General features: G+C 42.0%; 1 long non-coding RNA gene across 1 annotated transcript; it reads left to right on the top strand.

Annotated features, from left to right (window-relative positions):
* Positions 1-4,817: 4,817 nt before the first annotated feature.
* LOC131481552 (uncharacterized) lies at positions 4,818-22,865 on the top strand. Its single transcript, XR_009246381.1, has 5 exons — positions 4,818-4,955; positions 7,665-7,813; positions 15,231-15,386; positions 18,395-18,550; positions 22,786-22,865. It is a non-coding gene; the product is annotated as an uncharacterized LOC131481552 (long non-coding RNA).
* Positions 22,866-23,226: the final 361 nt, after the last annotated feature.

Raw genomic sequence — 23,226 nt, 5'->3', positions numbered from 1 at the left:
CTCTTAAACCTTGGTGGACCTTGGGAATGGATTTGATGGACTTGTAAGAACAGTCAGACGAGGAGCACTGATGAAGTAAACCTCTTCTTTCCCTTGGTTATTAAGCTTCTTTCCTGCCCTTTGCATTCCTCTCCGCTTCACTGCTTCTCTGTTCACCTAGTGTATGGACACAAAGTAGCAGGAACAAGCAGATGTTAGGAATGTGGTATATAGGTCACTCTATGCCCATGGATACCTGAGATTTAATTGGTTGGTCTGAGTCTCAAAACTCTTATACTTATCAGTAAATGACCTGAGTTGTATTTAGTCCTAGTGTTCCTAAAGAAGAAGGTAGCTTGGACCAGTGCTGTGGCATAGCAAATTAAGTATCTGTCTGAAGTGCTAGCATCCCATATGGGCACCAGTTAGAGTCCAAGCTGCTTCACTTTTCATCCAGCTCTCTGCTAATGGCCCAGGAAGGTAACAAAGTATGGCCCAAGTGCTTGGCCCTAGCACCCATGTGGGAGACCCAGAGGAGACTCCTGGCTTCTGGTTTCAGACCATCCTAACTCTGGCTGTTGTGGCCATTTAGGGATTAAACCAGTAGATGAAAGATCTATTCCTGTCTCTTTCTCCCTTTCTCTCTTTTGTAACTCTGCCTTTCAGATAAAACAAACATTAAAATTAAATAAGTAAAATTGGGAATGTCCTACTTATAATCTTAGAGGAGGGGAAGAGGTTGCTGTCAATGGTAGGATTTTCAGTGACCCTTCTTGGAAGAAAGTTGATGCCTGAAATTGCATCATCAACACACTGCATCCTGTTGGCCTAATGCTTTGTTTCCTGTTGGGACTTAGATTCCACTAGGTGAGCAACCACATGGATTTTGTAATGGTGTTTATTATCCTATCTGTAGTTCTTTACTTGATGGTCCATCCTCCTGTCAATGCCTACATGTAAGTGGCCACCAATTGTGGCTTATCCGACTCTGGATACTCTCTGTCCTTACCATGGCCAAAATAATAAATTTTTTTAGAAGAGGAAAAAATTCTAAAATTCATATGAAATCAAAAAGTCCCAGAATAGTCAAAGTGATCCTGAGCAAAAAGCATCAAACTGGAGGCAACACACTACCTATCTACAAGCATACAATAAATTAGAGTAATTTAAATAGCAAAGTCCTGGCAGAAAAAATTGACATGTAGACCACTGGAACAGATTAGCCCAGAAATTAATCTATATGCATACAGGTAACTAATGTTTTGACAAAAATACTCAGACTATGCATTGCAATAAGAATAATCTCTTCAACAAATGGTGCTGGCAAAACTGGATTCATACAGGTAGAAGAATGAAATTAGATCCATATCTTTCACCATTTAGAGTAATTGATTCAAGGTGATTTTAAGAAGATCTGCATTTAAGGTCTAAGACTATGAAATTGCCGGAAGAAGGTACAGGGGAAATACTCCATGACTTTGGTGTAGGGGACAACTTTTTGAACAAGACCCCCAAAGCACAGGCAGTAAAACCCAAACTAAACAAATGGGATTATATCCAACTCAGAAGCATCTTTACAGCAAAGAAAATGATAAATAAGAGTGAAAAAATATCCAATAGGATGGGGGAAAAATAGGTGTAAGATCCTTCCCCAACAAAGGATTCATATCCAGAATATACTAACAGTTTAGAAAGCTCAACAATAAAAACAACCCATCTATTTGAGAAATGGGCAGAAGAGTAACCACAGAGTCCTCAAAAGAAGAACTACAAATGGCCAAAAAATACATGAGAAAATCCTCAACATCACTTGTCACTAGGGAAAAGCAAAGGAAAACCATAATGAGATATCACCTTACTCGTGTCAAAATATAAAAATCCAGAAGACAGAGAGAAGCAAATGCTGGTGAGGATTCAGAGAAAAAGGCTAGTGCAGCCAGGATAAAAACCAATATGGAAATTTATTAGAAAACCAGAAATTGATTTGCCATGTGATCCAGCTATCCCATTTCTGGGCATATATTCGTAAGACATGAACATGTTATAGCAAAGAGATATCTGCACCACTGTGTTCATGAAATTAACCAAGGTGTCCATCATTGGATGAATGAACAAAGAAAATGTGATATGTAGTCACAATGGGATAATATTTAGGTCTAAAAATGAATGCAATCCTGCCATTTGTTAAAACAAAACAAAACAAAACAAAGAAAAAGAAAAAGAAAAAAATGGTTGCAACTGGAGGACAACAACATGTTGAGTGAAATGAACCAGACACAGAAGTACCTCATGTTCTCCTTTATGTGTGGGAGCTAAAGTTAGAAAAAGAAAATAATAATTTTTAAAACAACAAAAAAGAAAAAAATGCCTATATCCGTATAGCTCCAACTACACTTCTGCCAATCTTTGTTTGATATGTTTATCAAACCCAAGTTAAGAATATCATAATACTATAATATTAGTGAACTGTGATTACTTTAAAAATTACTGTCTAAAGTGAAACGGTCATCTTTGTGATCACTAACTGTTTATGGCTCATGCCTATATTCCTGCTAAACTGGGTCCTTTTGTTTTTTACTTGTTAAACTTCTTATTTGATGGAGCATTAAGGTCTTGACTTTAATGTAAATTAAAAGTCTCAAAACCTAAAAAAAGAAAGAAATGGAGAGGGAGGAAAAATAGAATATCAACTTGAAGAGAATAAGGATTATTTTATTTACACCTGACTTCCAATACCTCAGATAGAATTCACCCACAGTAAGTTCTTGAGTAAATATGAGGGTGCTTTAAGAGGTTTGGGAGAACAGAATTAAAAGGTAAGTTTACTTTCATGCAAAAACCTTTAAAATACATGAGTAGCATTTAATACTGTGCATTTCCGTGAACTTTTGAAGACACTCAGTTTGAAGGAATGAAAGAATGCTTAGGCTTATCTGTTGTATCTTTGTTATTTTTTCTTTTTTTTAAGACTTATTTATCTTTATTGCACAGTCAGAGATATTCAGAGAGGAGGAGAGACAGAGAGGAAGATCTTCCATCTGATGATTCACTCCCCAAGTGACCGCAACAGTTGGTGCTGTGCCAGGAGCCAGGAACTTCTTCTGTGTCTCCCATGTAAGTGCAGTGTCCCAAGGTTTGGGCCGTCCTCGACTGCCTTCCCAGGCCACAAGCAGGGAGTTGGATGGGAAGTGGAACTGCTGGGATTAGAACCGGCGCCCATATGGGATCCTGGTGTATTCAAGGCAAGGACTTTAGCTGCTAGACCACTGTGCTGGTCCCTGTCATTGTTTTTTTGAATCACTTTCATCTGAGATCCCGAATGCTGCTGTCATTACACAGGTCTAGTTTCTAATTCTTCTCTGCTCCTTCTTCCCCTGTTCTCACTCCAGTAAAACTGAGAGTGTGTTAGTCACTGAATAGTTAATGCTATAGCTGTCATCCTAGAGAGCTTATCTTCCTGCTGATGAGGAAGGTAGCCATTTATTTCATAGTCTTAAAAGGTATAAAATAAAACATATTCTCAGAAACACATACATATCATTAACAAACAAATAGCTGTTCTGCTCCCCTTTGTGCTGCTGGAACAGCACACCTGAGACTGGATCTTTTATCAAGAACAGAAGTGCACTTCCTCAAGATCAAAGTCCTGTTGTTCCTGGTGAGAGCCTTTGTGCTTATGGCAAACAAGCCAAAGAGAGGGAACTCATGTCCCCAATCCCTGTTTATAATAAAGGCTCTGTCCTCATGACCTGAACACTTCTCATGACACTCCACGTCCCAGTGTTGTAGCCTTAGGAGTGAGGTTTCCCACGTGTGTATCTGGGGATGACACATTCAGATGGCAGTACTTCGAAGTATGCACCACCCAGATAAAGACACAGACGCTCACGCCATCCAGAACCTCCTGGTGTTTCCACCTGGTGACACAGTCCCATTCGCACCCCCGGGAACCACCATCCCAACTTTTAAATTCACTCATTTTTTTCCCCTTGTAGTAGTACCATTTATGTGTCTCTAAAAACCGGAGGTACTCGATGTCTGTTTTGAATTTTACATAAATGGGAATAAACTATAAGTTCCTTGTCACGTCTACTTCTTTGGTGGCAACAAAGGCTTTATTTATTTTATCTATTTTTTGTCAGAATGCTGAAACCGGGCATCTAGCAAAACTCATTATTGCCTAAGTGGCTTTCTCATTCCAAGCTTTCTTGGACTCTAGCTTGAATTTAATTACTTATGCTTTCCAGACTGCTTTGTAGTAGATTGAGTCAGATGTGCAGGCCGAATTCCTTGCTGGCTGCCTCCTGCCCTACTCCCTGCCCCCAAACCTCTAATCAAAAAACACAAAATGCTTTCACATATTTGCATTTGAGTATTAGTAATACAGCTTGAAATTCTTTATGTTTTGCATTGGAATTTAGTATGGGAGGGGTCTCCAAAAAGTTTGTAGAAATATGTTTTATGAAATAACTATGGTGGATTTCATATATTTGGTACAAAACTGATTTTGTCTTTCAGTTCCATTTTTCCATGAACTTTCTGAAGCCAGGCCGTTGTGTGCATATTCTTATTCTATGGACAGAGAACTACGAAGGCCTTAGCACTGAAATGGGAAACAAATGTTGAAGAGTTGGCCAGTGGGATGAAAATGATTGATGAGAAAAGGCTAAAATTTCTCCTTAAGAGAAGCTTTTATGCAAGGTCTTCTAAAAGGAAAAACTAGCACATCTGAAAGCATTCCAATTTTAGTGTTTTTTGTGTCACTTGAACAATGACTGAGATAATCCAGCTCTAGAATTTTTAAAAAATAGTTACAAGAATGTGTCTTTTGTTTCCAGATGAATCCTTTCCTGCTTCTATTGGTGCAGTTCTGGTTGTGTCACGCAACCTTGTAAATGGGGCCTGACTATATTCTCTGGTTTGAAAGGCATCCGGAAAGCTACGCCTCTTGCTACCATTGTTCCCTAGCAGGCTTTGTAAGTCAGTGGTATTGCCCAGGATTGATTTATACACTGTCAATGAGCATAAGGGAAAGAATGAAGACAAACAAACCAAAAACAACAACAAAATATTTCTCCTTTTGGCCATGAAGTTGGAAGCTTCCACTGCGGCTCTGAGAAATTGTGTATACCCACCCAGTGTTCTGAGCCTGTTCATTCTGTGCAGTAGTTAACAAAGGGCTGTCAGCAGGTTTGCTTCTTCTCCAGTTCCCAGCTCAGGAGTCCAAAAGGATATGGATGTGCACATGTGTGTCTCGGGGATAGGGAGAGCTTTAACTAAAAGGGAATTTTATAGGTCCATTTAAGAGATCTTATCCATACACTCTCACTTTCAGTAGTAAATACTAGAATCCCGCGCTCAATCCCACACCTCAGTACTCTCCATTTTTCTAACTATAGCACAACCCATTCTGTTACCAACAGGCTGGAGGAATAAGGGCAACATAAGACATTAACTTCCATGTAACCATTTTTTAGATCTGTCCTCAACTGCTTCCCAGGTCACAAATAGGGGAATCCTGGCACATGCAAGGCAAAGACTTCAGCTGCTAGTTATCGGTGTCTCCCGTCCCGCGGAAGAAATCACCCGATACTGGAGAGTGTTTCAGAGGCACTTTTATTCCAACCTTCAGTTCCTTCTTTGGGGCAGAAGCCCCTGGCTTATATATCCCTCCTATCCGTTAAATCCATTACCCAGAAACCTTCAGTTAAGTCAGTTAATTCCATTATTTGCGTTACACAGAGAATCTCCTCTCCCCTCCCCCAAGGCCCCTGGCTTATCCAACCAGCTTACACGCCTGAGGCAAGCGGTAAAGGGCCAATCACAGGGCACTTCCTGAAACCTGTCTCCAAGAGGAAGTAGGGTCCAGGCATCATCTTAGGGCAGGGCACACGTGCAGTGCTCCCAACAGCTAGGCTACTGCACTGAGCCCTGACAGCTCACATTTGAAGGTTAAAAAAGAAAGAGCTGAGCATGTTTAGGATTTATGCATGGAGATTCCATTGAAGTTGACTTGATTATCTGTAATCTACCTCCTTGGAGTGACCAAAGGGAGCAGTAACACAGGGAGCTGGCTTATTGAATGAACAAATAACTGATTCACCCACCCTGCCATAAGATCTTTGGTGGAAAACCTGGATGTAGGAATCCAGGCAAAAGATATGTTAAGTGTTTATCACAACTGCAAACACACTAGTCACCATGTAATCTCCTCAAGCCAAATTTCAGAGGTTGTGATAAAAGTGGAGACTCCAATACTGGCTGTCATCTCCCAAGCATCTGTTGCTTCTAGTATTTAACCCATTAAGATATCCCTTGCTCTCTAAACACATAAAATCTGACCAACTCCTTAGAGTGAAATCAGTGAATCGTACACCTGGATGATAATACCTGACTGTTGTCTGAAACAGTGATTTTTTTTTTTTGCTTAAAAAATTCATGGATGAGTGAGATAAAGAATCACTTTCCTGTCATTCTAAATCAGGTTCATTAAAGTATATTTAATGAATTGTGAAAATGCTGATGATGTGTTATTTGCAAGAACTGAATATCTGGCCTGGTGAAATGGCTCAGTGGGTAACTCCTCGCCTTGCATCTGCCAAGATCTCATATGTGTTTGGTTCATATCCTGGCTGCTCCACTTCCCATCCAGCTCCCTGTTTGTGACCTGGAAAAGCAGTAGAGGATGGTCCAAGGCCTTGGGACCCTGCGCCTGCATGGGAGACCAGGAAGAAACTCCTGACTCCTGGCTCCTGGCTTTGGATCGGGTCAGCTCCAGCTGTTGCAGCCACTTGAGCGGATGGAAGATCTTTCTGTAACTCCTTATCTCTGTATATTTGCCTTTCTATTAAAAAAATCTTAAAGAACTGATTGTCACATTTGTATTATTTATTATTTTGTTATGACATGAGTTGTGTAATGTGTATGTATATGCATATGCAAAAAGACTGAAAGGGAGGGAGAAGGGTGTTTTTATATAAATTAAACAGCTATATAAATAAGTAGTATCATTTTTGTAAAAGACTGAAAAGAAAAATATATCAAAATATCAATATTGATCACAAGCTTTAGGATTAGATGTGGTTTAGAAATTTAGAATGCCTTTACATTTCAACCGTCCTGTGATGGGTATCCATCATAGAACTATTTCGCATTTAATAATTCTTTATTTCTAAGGAATACAGTATTTTGGGGTAGTACAATAATTCAACACATGTATACAGAGTAAACTGATTAAAAAGATAATTAGCCATTCCAGTTGTTTGTGCTTTATTTGTATTTGAAGCCTACTGGCTCCTCTCTTTCAGTTCTTTATGAAGTCCACAATCCATTATTGTAAACTCTAATTATCACATTGTGCTGTGCACCACTGAGCCTTATTATATCTATGTTTTAGTACCTATTTTCCAGTCTCCCTCCACCTTCCTTTTACCTTACCGTTCTCATCCTCTAGCCTTCACTATTCTAAGAGTAGGATGACATTTTTAAGCTTCCATACACACACACACACACACACACACACGCACACATTTTTAAAAAACTCATTTTGAAGGTTTTAAAGAATTGTTGTAGCTCCCAAAGTGTCTTAACTATTTTCTGGAACAGCAGTGAAGTGACTTAAGTAGTTATTAAGTCTACAAAGATAAATGTGATCATTCAGTGAGCTGTTGCCTTTGGTTCCCTAGGCAAATGCTCCCTCAAACCTGGAGAGCCGTGTCTGATGTCAAAACCACTGACAGCCGCTGAAGGAGCAGCTTGGAGGCCTTGTCCACGGGTGCGTCAGTCACATTACTGTCATCCATGAAAGGCAGCACAGGACTTTGTGTCTCCCTAAGTAAGTAGATGGCAGCTCTGAGCAAGTGGTTATTTTCTCATTACTTGGATATGTTTTTTTTTTAAAACAAAATAAAGCAAAAAATAGCATGTCCTAAGCCCATCGTATCTATTTTAATTTTCATTCATATCTCATTGAAGTAGATAATCTTTTGTGCACTTTACAGATGAGCAAACTGAGCTTTAGAGAGCCTGGATATCCAAGGTTGATCATACATGTCAGAGTTCAGTTTTGGTCTGGTGTCTTCTACACAATGCACAGTTCCTTGGCTGGAAATATGTGGGAGGGCGACACTGTGTGGACCCATTACTATATTTAGCCGCATTCACAAATGCCTCTTTGTCTAGAAAAGAAAGGCAAGACATTTATTGGGTCCTATTACCCATGACCAGCTCCTCATGAATTGATGTCTGAAAGTCAGTGAGAAAAAGGATGATGTTGTCTGCTTCAGCGAAAGGCACTGTGCTGAGAACTGGCAGGCTGGAGCCAACTTTGTCAGACTTGACATGTGCGGAAACAGGTTTCTCATGGCAATGGCTGGCAGAGCACAGAGCAATACTTTATAGGAACTTTTCAGCTTCAAAATTATGTAGTTTGTAATTTCCATTTGTATCAGGTGGAAAAAAAATGAAAACAGCATTTACCTTTTTTCCCCTGAGCGTAATTTTCACTCAGGGAAAAAAGATACTAATTTTTAAAATATTTTCTTTTATTTGAAAGGCAGAGTTAGAGAAAGAGAGAGGAAATGCTTTGAGAAAGACAAGATCATCTCCTCTGTAGCTCACAGGACCAGGTGACCCAAAATAATGCTGCCAACATAGTCAGGAGCTGTGACAAGTGAGGGTCCATTTTATATCTACTCTGTTGTCTTTATTTAGGGGAATTCTAAAAGCACAGAAAACTTCTCTTTTTTGTCCTTTCTCATAAATCATTAGTTGGCAAAGGGTCTAGTAATTTTGCAAAACGCTAGAATCAATTCACAAATCAGTGTGAAATTGCAGATTGTGTGTGTGTGTGCGCTTTTGTTTAGACAGGACATGTGGATACATCTGTGTACCCTTCACGATACAATGTGAATCCTCAATAAATATAAATAAATATAAATCTTAGCTCATATGAATATAGGAGAATCAGCTAAATCACAGGCATTGTTAAAATTATCTCAAATGTCCGTCTTACAAAGTTAGTGCTTCTTGTGCCCTGTTTAATTGTTCATCTCCAATACATGAAGGTTTATGTGGGTTTTTTTGAAAATCTTATTCTTCTGTCTCCCACCTATACATCTATGAGCTTCCTTGGGTTTATCTTTTCATATAGTGTGGGGTGAAGGCCAGGTTCAGATGGTTTCCATGTGGATATCTGCATGTCTAGGCACTATTTGTTTGGAAAGATCACGCTTTGCTCTCTGAATTGCAGTGACATGCTTGTTGCAAATCAGTGGTCGTTTATCTGTGGGTCTGTTTTAGACTCTTTGCTTTTGTTGCATTGGACCGTTTATCATTGGACCTTTAAAATTAACGAGCGAGTTGCACCTGCCTTTCTGAAGCTAAAAGGAAGAAATGACCTAAGTAACCGGATTACAAGGCCCTGCACACAATTTTAAGAAAATTACTGGGAAGTTAAGAATCATATTGCATAAAAGAATATTTGATGGGCCAAAGATGATCAACATATAAGTATCCTTATCATTGCCCTACTAGGGTCATCCAGTGAAGTGAACCCTGTATTTGGCTCTTCAGTTTCTCCTACTTTGTCATTCCTAAAACTTAAGGGGTCTTGCTGGCTGGAAAGGATCAATCAAAATAACAAAACGGAGAAGCCAAAAGCTGTTTGAGCTGTGTGTTCAGAGTTTAGGTGGCCTTTGAAGAGAGACCTGCTTAGCAGTTCATTCAAGGTATGAATAAACTGGAATGAGGGGCAAAGGTGAGCAATAAATTTGATAGACTTAGGAGTTTGACCATCTTTCATGAATCTCAAGAAATGCAAGGAAAGAGTTTTTAATTAAACTATAACTATTATTGTTTACTAAATGTATATAAGTAAACTACCTTCTTGGTTCTCCACTCAAATCTTATCATAGGAAGGTGTTAAAACTTGAAAAAGATTTGGCTCCCAAACTCATGCAGGTATCAATCCCCGAAGTCATAGATGCTAACAGTGGAGATAATCTAATTACAGATCGGTGGTGGGCCTATTGGGAGATGTTTAGGGCATTTGGGACATGCCTTTGAAAGACAACTCTCAGGAGAGGTTGGTTATAACAGGCTTAGGTAAATATAGCCAGTCCCTCTGCTTCCTGCCTCAAGGTTGATCCTTCCTTTGTAGGTATGCTACCATTGCCAGGGGGCAAACCTGTCCTCAGACTGTGAATTTCCAAAATCATGAGCTGGAATAAACTTTCCTTCAGAAGGAGCTCATTTCAGACATTTCATTGTGGTAATGAGATGCTGACAAACAGAAGTGAACGTTATAGACAAAGGGGGCACAGGGTTCCTCTATGTTTAACTCATTGCCTAAAAGGAAGCCAAGCTTTGATATCAGATTTTCAGAGCTCAAATCTCATGCTTCTGCCTCAGTCACTAGGAAAACATGAAGACCTTGACACAAATAACTGTAATGTAAGACAGAGAAGTGTGAGTACTGGGAATGTGAGTGAGTGGGTGCATGCAAAAACAGACCTTCAGTCTCTTCTGTGATAAGAAAGCCCTTGTGGCAAGTTTCTGATTCCTTCAAGGATTAAAAGACCACGGCTGGAAAATGAGCCCTATAGCTGGGGAGACTGACCATTAGCTGTCCACCTGCTCACTGGGGTAAGCTCAGCAAAGACCACTGACTGGGAGTTGAGATTTCAGAGGGCACTTGCTGAGGCCCCACTCTCAGGACCTGAACACTTTGGGGTTCTGTTCACATGATGGATTAGAGAAGAGAACATTACAAATGTCAGGAAATGAGGACTGTGTTAAAGACGAATGCTTGAACTTCAATGGCTTTGTTTCTTGTTTCCATCTTAATTCTAAACAAGTCTATCCTAACGAAACATTCTTCTCCAATTTACTTAATTATTGAACTACAAAGTTTATTTTCATCTCACCAGTTTTCTCATTATTTTTTAATGAAACATATTTGAGATAATATGTGTATGGAGATTCTTCAAAAATTTAATGAAAAAATCTGTATTATAAAAAGATTATGTGTGGATCTAAAAATTTTACATCAAGACACCCTTATCTTTTAATTTCATTTTTTATGAACTTTTTGCAGTATTTTCCATAAGGATACGCTCAGTTTTAAATGGAGAATAATTGTCATTGCCATTATTAGGAATGAAAGGGGAATTCCAAAGCTTTACAAGTTCCTACTGTTCATGTGCTTACCACCAAAATTACTTCAAGAGAATCTTCAACTAATCTTGTCTTGCCCTGTGTCCAATGGGTTTTTTAAATGCCAAGTTCATCGTTTCCTAACACTTTTAATTTATGTTAAAGTCAAATTTTACATGCTTTTGCAATGAACTCTCCAACAGTTACCTCTTTCTCTTTGCCCTCCTGCTTCTAGCTCTCTTATTCTTCCTCCCATCACATCCCCCTCTCTGCCTCGTCGCCACTATCAGCATCTCTCTCTTCATGATCACAATCTTGAAAACTACAGTGTGCCAGACACTATTCCAAGGGCTTAACACATGTTACATTATTTAGTTCTTACAACATCTCAATGAAACGTGTTTTTCTTCTTCTTTTTTTTTTTTAATTATTTTGCATTATGTGACAGTTTCATAGGCTCTGGGAATCCCTCCACCCCTCTCCACGCCCCTCCCCCCTGGTGGAGTCCTCCACCTTGATGCAGTATTACAGTTCAAATTCAATCAAGATTCTTTCCTTGCAAACGTATACCAAGCATAGAGTCTAGCTACTTATTGTCCAGATGGGTTGAACAGTTTCTTGGGGAGACCATTTCTGGTCTGAAGTTAGAGCTGGTAGAATATCATCCCAGTCTGAAACGTGTTTTTCTAAAGATAGTACCTCCTTTGTGCTAGACTCTGTGACGTGTACTTTACACTTCTCCCCTCATTAATATAACACTTGGTTTTATAAATGGAGTATATGCTGTGTTGACTGAAACAAAAGCTACTGCTGACCTGTGTTTCAGGCTTGGCCACATCACTTGAAAAACACATAATATTTATCTTCAACCTTTCTTCACATCTCTAAACATCCCAAATCAAAGCATTGGGTCACACTTGGAGAATCTGATGTCCTTGGTTTGATACCAACTTCAAGAAATGGGGAAGTCAGTCTGACTGTCAAGAGTACAAAAAAGGAATTTCAAAGTCCATTTGGTGACTGAGCACGCAGAGAACCAGACGAGACAGAAAGTTCTGAACTGTGAGTGCAGAGAGTCTGTGTAATGGTCCAGAACAAACAGCATAGTCAGAGTCAAAGACTGAAAACATTGCTTCAATGTTCTGTTCTCATTCAATTAGGTCACCTGCCAGCTATCTATGGAGGGAAAAGAGCTTGGTGCAGGCCTTCCAGCTGCTCCCTGGTCTTCTGGCAGATGGTTGAATGGCAAGTGCTCTGCTGGGACTCTGCTGCCTATAACGAGCAGCCTGGTGTCACAAGGAGCTTGTGGCAGCATCCAGGGCCCCAAATAATAGGAACCTACATGTCACCAAGGCTTCTGGTAATTCCTCTGTACTTGAAACTCTGAGAGGCACTGCCCTAAGGAACAAGAGTCTATCAAACAAGGAAAGCACAGGTTTCAGTGGGTTCCCAACCTGATTGAGTGCCACGGGCTAAAACCTGTCATTAGCCCCAGCTGCCATTGGCATAGGCCCACTTTCTTTGGTAAAAACAAACAAGAATAAAATAATGAAATGTAATTCATTTTAAAAAATCTTTCCTTCCTTCCTTCCTTCCTTCCTTCCTTCCTTCCTTCCTTCCTTCCTTCCTTCCTTCCTTTCTTCCTTCCTTCCTCCATTCCTTCTTTCACTGAAATGCAGTGACAGAGAGAAGAGGAAAGAGAGACAAAGAGAGAGAATCTTCCGCTTACTACTTCACTCCCCGAATGACTGAAATAGTCATATCAGAACCAGGCTGAGATCAGTAGTCAGGAAATGCATGTGAGTCTCCCCCATAGGTTGTAGGGGTCCAAGTACTTGGACCATCTTCTGCCACTTTCCCAGGCACATTAGCAGGGAGTCCGATAGAAAACCATGAAGCAGAGTTCTGGTATGAGATGTTGGTGTCACCGGTGGAGGATTAACTCACTGTGCCCCAAAGGCTCCATCTTCTTAAAGTGGTTTCAGATTCCCATTTCCTTTCTGCCCTCCTCACTCTTCCCATTTATAGTTCAGCCAAACCCGGAGCAGCAAGCTGAACTAGCAGGCTTCCTTTTTGCTTGTCGTGTTGTATGTGTTTCTGCTCACTAATGTGCTTTTCATCATTTCAACAAAGAGAACTTCCTTACAACCCCAACAATACAGAGCAAATGAGAGAAAATGAACATAAAAAGTCTCCTTTCCCACACAGGCTGGAGTGTGGTTAGTGCATCAGCTCTGACGACAAAGAGCTTGCAGCTCAATCTGAGAAGCATGCCTCTCCCCAGGAGACTTCTTGAGCCAGGAAACTTCAGTGGAAGGCATTTTTCAAGAGGCTTCTTTATTTACACTTGGTTTCACTCTGTGACAGCAGCTCTAATACCCGAGAGTGACAACAAGCCTCTTGGGAGCCCTTCTTAGCTGGCCAAATGATGTCATGAATCATTGATATGCTTTACTTGTCTTTCCTGCTGCACATAGGTCTAGTGTTCAGTGTTGGACATGATGCGGATGTCAGCTGTGTTGGCCAGAGTGTCACAAGCTCTCTCACAAGCCAGTCTAAACAGTTTCTACTCATTTCTAGGGAGAATGAAATTTCCTCTTGTAAGAAGGAAGTCACTATTGTATACTGAATGTAGGCAACGATTTAAAATTTAAATCCATATTTCCCTGTAAGTAGAAAACAGATATGGACAGTGTCATTAGAGATGTGCTGATTGATCCAAATAACTTAGTTTCCAATGTCTTGGTTGTTAGGATTTTTCCAGAGAAACAAAATCCAAAGAATGTATCTGTCTATTCAGCTATCCAGCCATCCATCAGTTTACTTCTTACAAGGAACTGAACCACATAATTATGGAGGCTGAGAAGTCCCATGACCTTCTCTTGCTAGTGGAAACCCAAGAAAGCAGGTGGTACCATGGAGCTCAAGTCTCCAGGCTTGAACACGTAGCAAGCCAATGATGTCAGTGGAGGCAGGAAAAAGGAAATGAATTTTGCTTTTTTCTCTTTATTATATTTAGCCCTCCAGGGACAGGAAGAGGCCCACAGAAGTAGAAGGTCGAGGAGGAGGGAAACCTGCTTTTCCAATTTTCTTCAATTGCAACTAGTCTTAGCCAGGAGCAGCCCCACAGACATACCCAGAAATAATACTTTCCCAGATAACTGGGCATCCCCTGACCTGGTCAAACTGACAATTTTTTTTTGAATTTTGAATTTTATGATACAATTCTGTAGAGTCTGGGATTCTGACCTCCCCACCCCCGCCAAATTTCTATGCCTGCAGCTGATTTTCCCCATATTGTTACAATAATATAGTACTTCGTAAGGAGTTATAGTTCCATCAGTCTGTTATTTAAGTCAAACTGATACTTACGATGAATGATCACACTGATATAGTGGCCTTCATTCACAACTAGAGAGAGAGAAAAAAGAGAGAGGGAAAGATGATGATCTGTGAAGATTTTAGATTATACAACAGCCATAGCTGGCTCACCAATTCTATAATTTTCCGAAATCAATTTTTTGCATATACTTTTTAAAAGCATATATTATGTCCAAGATACTTGGATAATTAGAGAGAAAACACTTCTTAGCTATTTCCAGGATACCCCTTCTCAGGTTTACTACTTTGCAGTTCCAAAACATGCAGCTTGTCTTTGTGGCTCAGATCACTCCATGTTATGGGGCATCATCAGCTTCTTGTGGCTGCTGTAACAAATGACTACAAATTCAATGCATGTGAACAACACAGATGTATTATCCAAATGTTTTGGAGGCCGGACCACCAAAATGGTGTTAAAATGAGCTAAAATCAACATGTCAGCAGGACTTTGTTCCTTCTTGGATGGTCTGGAGGAGAACTTGTGTCTTTTCTGCCTTGGGGAAGCTGTTCATGCTCCGCCTCTTGGATGGCTCCTCTCATCAAAACCAGGAATAGCTGGGGAAAGCATGCCACATCGATTCACTCTGACTTTGAGTGTCTAGCCTGCTTCTGCTATTGGGACACTTGGGATAACACCGGGCCCATTCAGATAAATCGGGGTAATGCCATTTTAAAATCAACCAAAAGTGAACCTTCGCCCTTTTTTTTTTTTAAAGATTTATTTTATCTTTATTAGAAAGTCATATATGCAGACAAGAGAAGGGACAGAGAGGAAGATCCTCCATCTGCTGATTCACTCCCGAAGTGGCTGCAACAGCCAGAGCTGCACTTATCCAAAGCCAGGAGCCTAGAGTTTCCTCTGGGTCTCTCATGTGAGTACAGGGTCCCAAGGCTTTTGGTCATCGTCGACTGCTTTCCCAGGCCACATGCAGGGAGCTGGTTGGGAAGTGGGGCTGCCAGGATTAGAACCAGTGCCTGTATGGGATCCCGGTGTATTCAAGGCGAGGACTTTAACCACTAGGCTACTGTGCCAGACCCAGGGACCTTTATTTCTAATTGCAAATGTAACTCCCACTTGTCATATAACATTACATTTTGTGTTACAGATCATTCTACCCACTGTAGGGTCTAATGTGATCTAACTAAACTCATTAGAGATTATTACATAAACAATTATCATTTTTTTAAAGATTTATTTTTATTACAAAGTCAGATATACTGAGAGAGGAGGAGAGACAGAGAGGAAGATCCTCCATCTGACGATCCACTCTCCAAGTGAGCCGCAACGAGCCGGTCTCCAGGTCTCCCACGCGGGCGCAGTGTCCCAATGCATTGGGCCGTCCTCGACTGCTTTCCTAGGCCACAAGCAGGGAGCTGGACGGGAAGTGAAGCTGCCGGGACCAGAACCAGCGCCCATATGGGATCCCGGGGCACTCAAGGCGAGGACTTTAGCCGCTAGGCCACTCCGCCGGGCTCAACAATTATCATTTATTACTGTTTGTTATGAAAATATATTGGCTTTAGGAGAGTGCTGTGTTGGCTGCTCAATGTGTTCTCTCCCTGTAGGCATTTGATGTAGAAAACAGATTTAAAATTTTTTGTTTTCATCTATTTAGAAGGCAAATCAGCTCGGTGGTGGGGAGTTCTTCTATCTACTGGTTCACTCCCCAGATGCATGCAATAGCCAGGGCTATGCCAGGATCCCAGAACTCTATTCCATATGCTAATAGAGACCCAAGCACTTGAGCAGCAGGCCACAGACAGAGGGCTGGATAGAAAGTGGAGCAACTGAGTAATGAGCCAGTGCCCACATGGGATCCTGGTGTGTGTATGTTGAGGATCCAGCCACCGAGCCATCATGTGGGGCCTAAGAATTAATTTGTTTTGTTCTTATTGCCTTATAGAAGATTCTGAATCCATGAGACTACATTTCTTTCATCTCCCTGAAGAGGGCCAGCAAGACTTTCATTCTCTATGGCTGATAAAAGATATTTATTAATACAAAGCTTAATTGTGGTTGTAGGGGGGTGGTAAAGCAGAGAGATAGGAGTTGCTGGAGTGAGAGGGAGCTTCTTAAAGTAGCAGCAAGAGAAAGGGATTTTTCTGTACTGTTAAAGAAAAACCGCAGGACGCCATTAGTTTCTGCACTGGGAACCAACAGACAACCATCCCTCAGAAAAAACAGACTTGTTAATCTTGAGAGTCCATGTCACCAAATAGAAATTGATTTGTCATCTGTCCTGAGAAATTGATAGATAAATAATAACCGTATTTTCCAAACAGGCCATTTACAATGGATGCACCAACGTAATTTCTCTGCCTTAACTCCTGCAGAAAATGCACCTGATGTTAACTAATCACTTAACTTCCCTCTAGCTTGGTCTCCCTGTTCCTGCCCTCCAGAGAAAGTAATTTGAAAATGACTCACTTACATTTTTCTCTTTGTTTCTGTTCCCCTACCCCTTGTCCCCAGTCCTTCTCTGTCTATAAAACCAGGTATTTTGGCATGGTACAATCATTCTATTTTATGGAATTAAGTATTGCTCCACTCTTGAATGGCAAAATAAAGCCAAACATGGTCTTTAAATGAAATGTATGTTTGGCTGTTTTGACAGGAAGGATAAAAAGGCAATGAATGAGTCTTGGTTCCTCTGGAGAGGTGGTGCTTGGATGCTGAGTGACTGGACTCTGAGGACTCTGTTCTTTGCATCCACAGTTGACAGACACTGATGGAACTGATGGAAATGAGAATTTCTACAGTGGTCATGGTGAAACAAAGACCAGAGACATTTTCTGAATATTACATAAGTGCCTGGGTTCTTGAGGAGCTCTGGGGAAGGGGCCAAGTTCCCCAACACAAGATGAAGTTGATTTCTGGACACTTATTCAAGCAGGGATATCAAGTCAATTTAATTTGATTTAGATGAAATTTTAGGAAATTAAGATATTGTGACATTTTTGTTACCAGAATTATGGGATAGGGCTCATAGCAGCCACATACGATTTTATCTAAGTATTTCAGCCTTTGCTTATCAATCAGTCTATGTGGAAATGACATGGGGAGTTGTCTAGGCTACTACAGAAATAAAGGAAATGTCAGGTATAAGACATTGCAGTTTGATGTCAGCATCAGCAAGCAGGCGTGAAAAACATTCCCAGAGTAATGGGTGGTCATTAACGATTGTGGGTAATTGAGGCAAGATTAAGAGTTGGACAAGTAATGAGGCTGAGATCCCAGAAGAGAATATTTTAAGTGCTAGACTTAGACACTGAAGCGCAGCCCATGAATTGTTCCCACACATGGATGGGTTAAACTTTACTTAAGGTCTTCCCATTTTGTAGGATGGCATTCCAATAGGACGATACAAATCAAGGGGACAGTTAAAAAACATTTAGGGAACACCTAAAACATATAAAATACAGAATCCTGGGGTGAAGATGGTAGAATGTGAGGAAGGAATTTAGGTAGGAAAAAGGTCTTCCTGCTTTCCAATTTAGACAGAAAATAGACAACTTCATGTTCTGAGTTTTAATGGGCAGAAGGCCACTGCACTCACATAGAATCTTGGATTTCTATGCATGCCACATTCGTAATCCTAAAAACAGATCATGGGGTTTACAAGTCAGGAACAGCTTCTGTTCTAATAGTTGTAATGAGAACAGCTTTGAAAAAGAAAGGTGGAAAGTGTGTCGGGAAGGGAACAGAGAATGCTCTCTCTCAGGTCAGGAGCCCTTGCCCTCCTCCCGTCATCTCCAGGATCAGGTGACCTGGGATCAGGGCTGGCCAGAGCTGGACTGTGCTTGTGTCTGTTAGTCTTGGCTTTTGCTTGGAAGTAAAATTTACTTTCATATGGGATCCTTTTAATTTCTTCTTTTGCAGGTCAAGAGCTTCTCTCAGGATATGGCAACTTTGAACATATCCCCACCAACCCTAGATTTTCATCTACAGGAGCCAAGAATGAGATGGCAGAAGTCTACTGCCATCCTGAAGAGAGGAGTGCAGTAACCCGAAAGCCAAGGATCTGAAATCCTAAGGGTAAGCAAAATGGGGCCAGACTTATTAAAATTCAAGAGAAGGATTTCTAGGGACGGCTTATTGCTTTTGTTTTGTGCTCTTACTCTAAAGAAGTATTACATCAGAATATATTTATATATTTTTAAAATGTATCGCAGTAAAACATGTGTGCCATAAATGTTACCATTTTCATTGCATAATTCAGCAGCATTCAACATACTGCAATATGATACACTCATCATCACCATCCATTTCAGAACTTTCAAATCATCCCAAAGAGTAACATTCCCCATCTCAGAATCCCCAGAAACCTTCATGCTACTTTCGGTCTCTAAGAAGTTGCTTGTTTCAGGTTCTACATGTGACTGGAATCATACAAACCTGACCTTCTGCAGATCATGGATGTTTACAATAGACAAGAGGAGAAGAAATGGACAAATCAGATGCAGTTCCCATGGTCTCTTTACCTTCTTGGCACATGTGCAGCTTCCCTCCCACACAGAGTCATTGCAAGGATGCCCTTGGACTTCTGTGTGGTGGTAATGCCATTGGCCTTGTTTGGGTAGCTTATTATGCAAACAGTTCCATCCAATTTCCTTCCTCTTCTGTACAAGCCTGATTTTCCCTTTGCTGACCCTGTCAGCTGAGTTCGAAACCAGGGTCAAAGCCCTGCTCATGGCACAATTCACTTCTTGTGAAGCCTGGCTGGGTTTTACTGGTGAGCTGCCAGGCTTTTAGTCTTCAAGGATGCTGTTCTGGCTACAATGGACCTTTGTGTGGGACCAAGGAGCATTGGGCCTAAGCTTGGCTAGGTTTAAGTGGTGAGCTGTCCTTTGATTTGCTTATGATCTTCAAGCCTTGGGTCTTGGAGGGCATTTTGACCTTGAAGTTGACCTTCTCCATGATAAAAACAAACAAACAAACAAACAATCAGACCCTGCTTTCCAATTTGGTGCTCAATTTGTCAGTGACTTTCTCACAATTAGTCAGGCATTCTTGCAGAGCACACCTGTCATCATTTAGTACCTTGAAACAAGAAACAACAGATTTTCCTAATTTTGAAAAAACATGTGCTTGAACTTTCCTTCTCACAGAGATACTTTTTCAGAAGTTGGACCTCCTTCTCTATTACGAGATGTTGAATATTTATATTCAGCTTCGGCACAATGCACAGGTCTGTCTTAGGTTAATTTTGACAAAAGTCATTTAAAAGTGGCTTCAGAGGGAACTAACTGGCCGAAGTTCATCATCCTAGTGCAAGACGTCTTAGTTTCCCTACAGGGGTGCTTTTCTTCCCTTGGGCTATGGCCAGTCCGCCACATTGCACAGATTGCTTTACTTTGGATGTCCTGTACTCTTGCTTTTTAAGTTCCTTGCTCTGATCTGTTTGGTTCTTCTCTCCTTTTAAATGCTTAGGAAACAAGTCTCCTGCTTGATCCCTCCTTTCATTAGGATTCTGTCTTACTGGACGCATGGTGAGCATTTCACAACATTTGCTAATATATACACCTGCCTAGAATGCCTGGCTGTGTTACTTACTAGTTGTGTGATCTTGGGCAAATTAACTTAATGTCTCTAAGCCCAAGTAACTGGTGTTCAGAAATGCTGGCAGGAATGCTTAAGATAGTTAGGAAAGGCTGGGGCTGGCGAAAAAGATCAACAGGTTAGTTCTCTGCCTGCAAGTACCAGCATCCCATATGAGCATTAATTCATGTCCTGGCTACTCCATTTCCCATCCAGCTCTCTGCTTGTGGCCTGGGAAGATAGTGGAGGATGGCCCTTCAAAGGCTTGGGCCCCTGTACCCATGAGGAAGACCTGGAAAAAGCTTCTGGCTTCAGATTGGCTTTGCTCCCACTGTTGCGGTCATTTGGGGATTTAACCAGTGGATGGAAGATCTTTCCTTCTCTGTTTCTGCTTCTCTCTGTAAATCTGCCTTTCCAATAAAAATAAAAATAATTAGGAAAGATGCCCAGGACATAGCAGATATTGAGCAAATGTTAGCCCGTACTGATTCCCTTTTCTTTCTGACGTGCTTAAGGTAAAGCCTTCCTAGCTGACCTCTAGATAGCCTGAATTCCTAGGGTAGATGCCCAAATCTTAGTTCCTGACTTAGTTCCTTCAGATCAAAGTCAGGCTGTTGCCATGAAAATGAAGTGCCTAGCTCTCCCTGCCCCTCAGGCGGATGCCGAGGGTGACTCCTGCATTGGGCCTGGCTAGCTGGAAACGTATCCCTTCCCTTCAGATGGGCAGCCTGGGTGCCAATGACACCTGGCAAAGCCCTTGGACTGTCCTATAGCATGCTCTGGGGATCTAGGGATGTGGACTTACAGGGGGTCTGGGACATTGCATAGGTGCAGGCGAGCAGGGACCTGAAGATTAATGTCCATGTGAGAAATTACTACTGAGGGACTTGGACAAAGCTATTACACATGCAGGTAAGCAAGGGGGCTGAGACTGAGTGGTTTGAAGGAACGGGAGGACCTTTAAGGGTCAGACTGAGTATCAGCACACATGGGAGACCTGAGCTGGGGTAGTTAGCATCTACCATCACTGAATACCACTCACTGTCACACACTAAAGCTAGGGCTGGGGGCCTACCTGTCATGGCTAGATCAAGGTACCCACCAGTAAGAGTCAAAACAGGGGAGAGGTGATGTTAGGCTGGGCCATGACAATAATCAGCATGTGAGAGAATCAGGTTTGGGGGCAGAACTGGGTGGGTATGTGGTGTCAACCCTGTAGAACTGCAATCTCCATTGGCAAGAGCTGTGGCTGGGAACAGGCCCAGTTGGGGAGCTAAGGAGACAACCAAGCTGGGCTGGGCTTTCCACTGATGAACATGAGAGCTGGAATGGAGACAGCATGCTGGTTGCACAGGCTGCAGCCTCCTTTGGTATGGGTGTGGACTGGGTCTTGAAAGCTCCAGACTGGACTAGACTCTAGCATCCATTGGTATTTGTGAGAGCTAAGACGGGTGTAGAATGGGCTGGGCTAGGTCTTGACTCCCCCTGAACCGTGTGAGAGCTGTGTCTGGGCTGGACCAGATGTGGCTGGGCTGCAACATCCAACAGTAAGAACTGGAATGGGTATGGGTCAGTTAGATAAAGGACACTGCTCCTGCCAGGACAAGAGGTGGACAAAGTCAGCCTGGGCAAACGACCCACTGTTGTGTGCAAGATCTGCCACTGGGAGGAGACCTGATAGAAGAATTTGGGACACTCCTTTGTCAAGATGCAATCTCTGCAAGTGAGTGCAAGAACCAAGGCAGGGAGCAGCCCAGACCAGGCCAGGTTACAATACCTGCCAGCATACATGTGGGTCAGGTCTGGGAACAGACCAGTTTGGGCCAGTTCATAACACCCACTGGCCGATCTGTGATCCAGGACGAGGTGCAGGAGGAGCCAGGTGGGGCTGCAACTCCAATCAGTTCACATTAAAGCCAGTCCAGGAGGCTGGCTGGGCTGAGCTAGGCTGCAGCACCCACCAATGGTATTAGGAACTCTAGGCAAGCTGGACCAAGCCAGGCTGTGGCACCTGCTGTTGGATGCTGAGGTGAGGTGAGCCATTCCAGTATGGGGCAGTGGGTGTTTGGGTCCATGAGCCCCTGGGGATGAAGGATTTGGCAGGGTCCAGGTTGCTTGGCCCAGGTCCTTGGGACCACCTGTGAATACAGGTCCTCCTCAGTGGAAAAGATGGAGTGGTGAACGGCATGCCCTCATGCACATGGAGGATATGGCAGCCCATTTGTGACCTGCAGAGGACGTCTGGTACCATAGCAGAAGAAGGAGAACAGAACAAATTGCACAACTACCCCAGCCAAACGATGACAGCAAAAATCTGGGCAAATAGAGACTCTGAGGTCGACTATGTCAGCCAATGGACATTGGAAGGGTTTCCTCATCCATGGATTGAAGAAATCAACAGCAATTCAGAAGTATCCAAACCGCTTGGGCAGAACTCTTGGAATGTGCACTACATCAGGACCCTGGGTTGATATTGGATGGCCGTTCCCCATTCCCAGGTACTGGGGTGGTTGAGAGGCTGGGTATGACTTCTCCCTTTATCTCCCCTGTCCCCCCAAAATAAGAAGAAACAGAAAATTTTGAAACAATGATCACTCCCACTATTCCCTAACCCTTGATCCGTCTCACCCTGATGAACTATGTAAAGATTTTCAAAATAAAGAAAAAAGAAAGATACCTAGCGCATAGTAGCCTCCTCACCCTGTCATATATGTTTCTGATGTCCTTATCAGAAGAAGGCAGTGATGAATATGCCGCGCCACCCCCTAACAGATTAAGATGTGCTGAGGTGCAGCCTGTTTCAGAGGTACATTGGTAAGTAAAGCCCCCAATTTAGTTCCCCAATTTGAGAATGACAAAGGACCAAACCTAGTAATAAAAGGGTAGCATTATGGGGTTTGGTTTTGCTGAGCAGAAAGGACTTCTCTAGGAGATGCAGGATGGATTCATCTGCGTGTGATTCGGCGCAGAGTTCAAAGGTCCTCGAGAGAATGCGCTGAAGCCCCCCTAGGGGCGGAGGGATCTCCACTAGCAATCAGCTCTAAGGTTTCTGTTTGAGAAAATTTCTGTCTTGCTTGGAGGTTTTTCCTGGCACCCCCACCAAGAACGCCACTGCGGGACCTTTCTTTTTTTTTTTTTTTTGGTAGCGGGAGCTCCTGCGCTCAGGGGACGGA

The sequence above is a fragment of the Ochotona princeps genome, chromosome 12 (genome assembly GCF_030435755.1).
Source record: "Ochotona princeps isolate mOchPri1 chromosome 12, mOchPri1.hap1, whole genome shotgun sequence".
NCBI lineage: Eukaryota > Metazoa > Chordata > Mammalia > Lagomorpha > Ochotonidae > Ochotona > Ochotona princeps.
The sequence above is the reverse complement of the archived record's forward strand: the minus strand, read 5'-3'. Positions and strand labels throughout refer to the sequence as shown.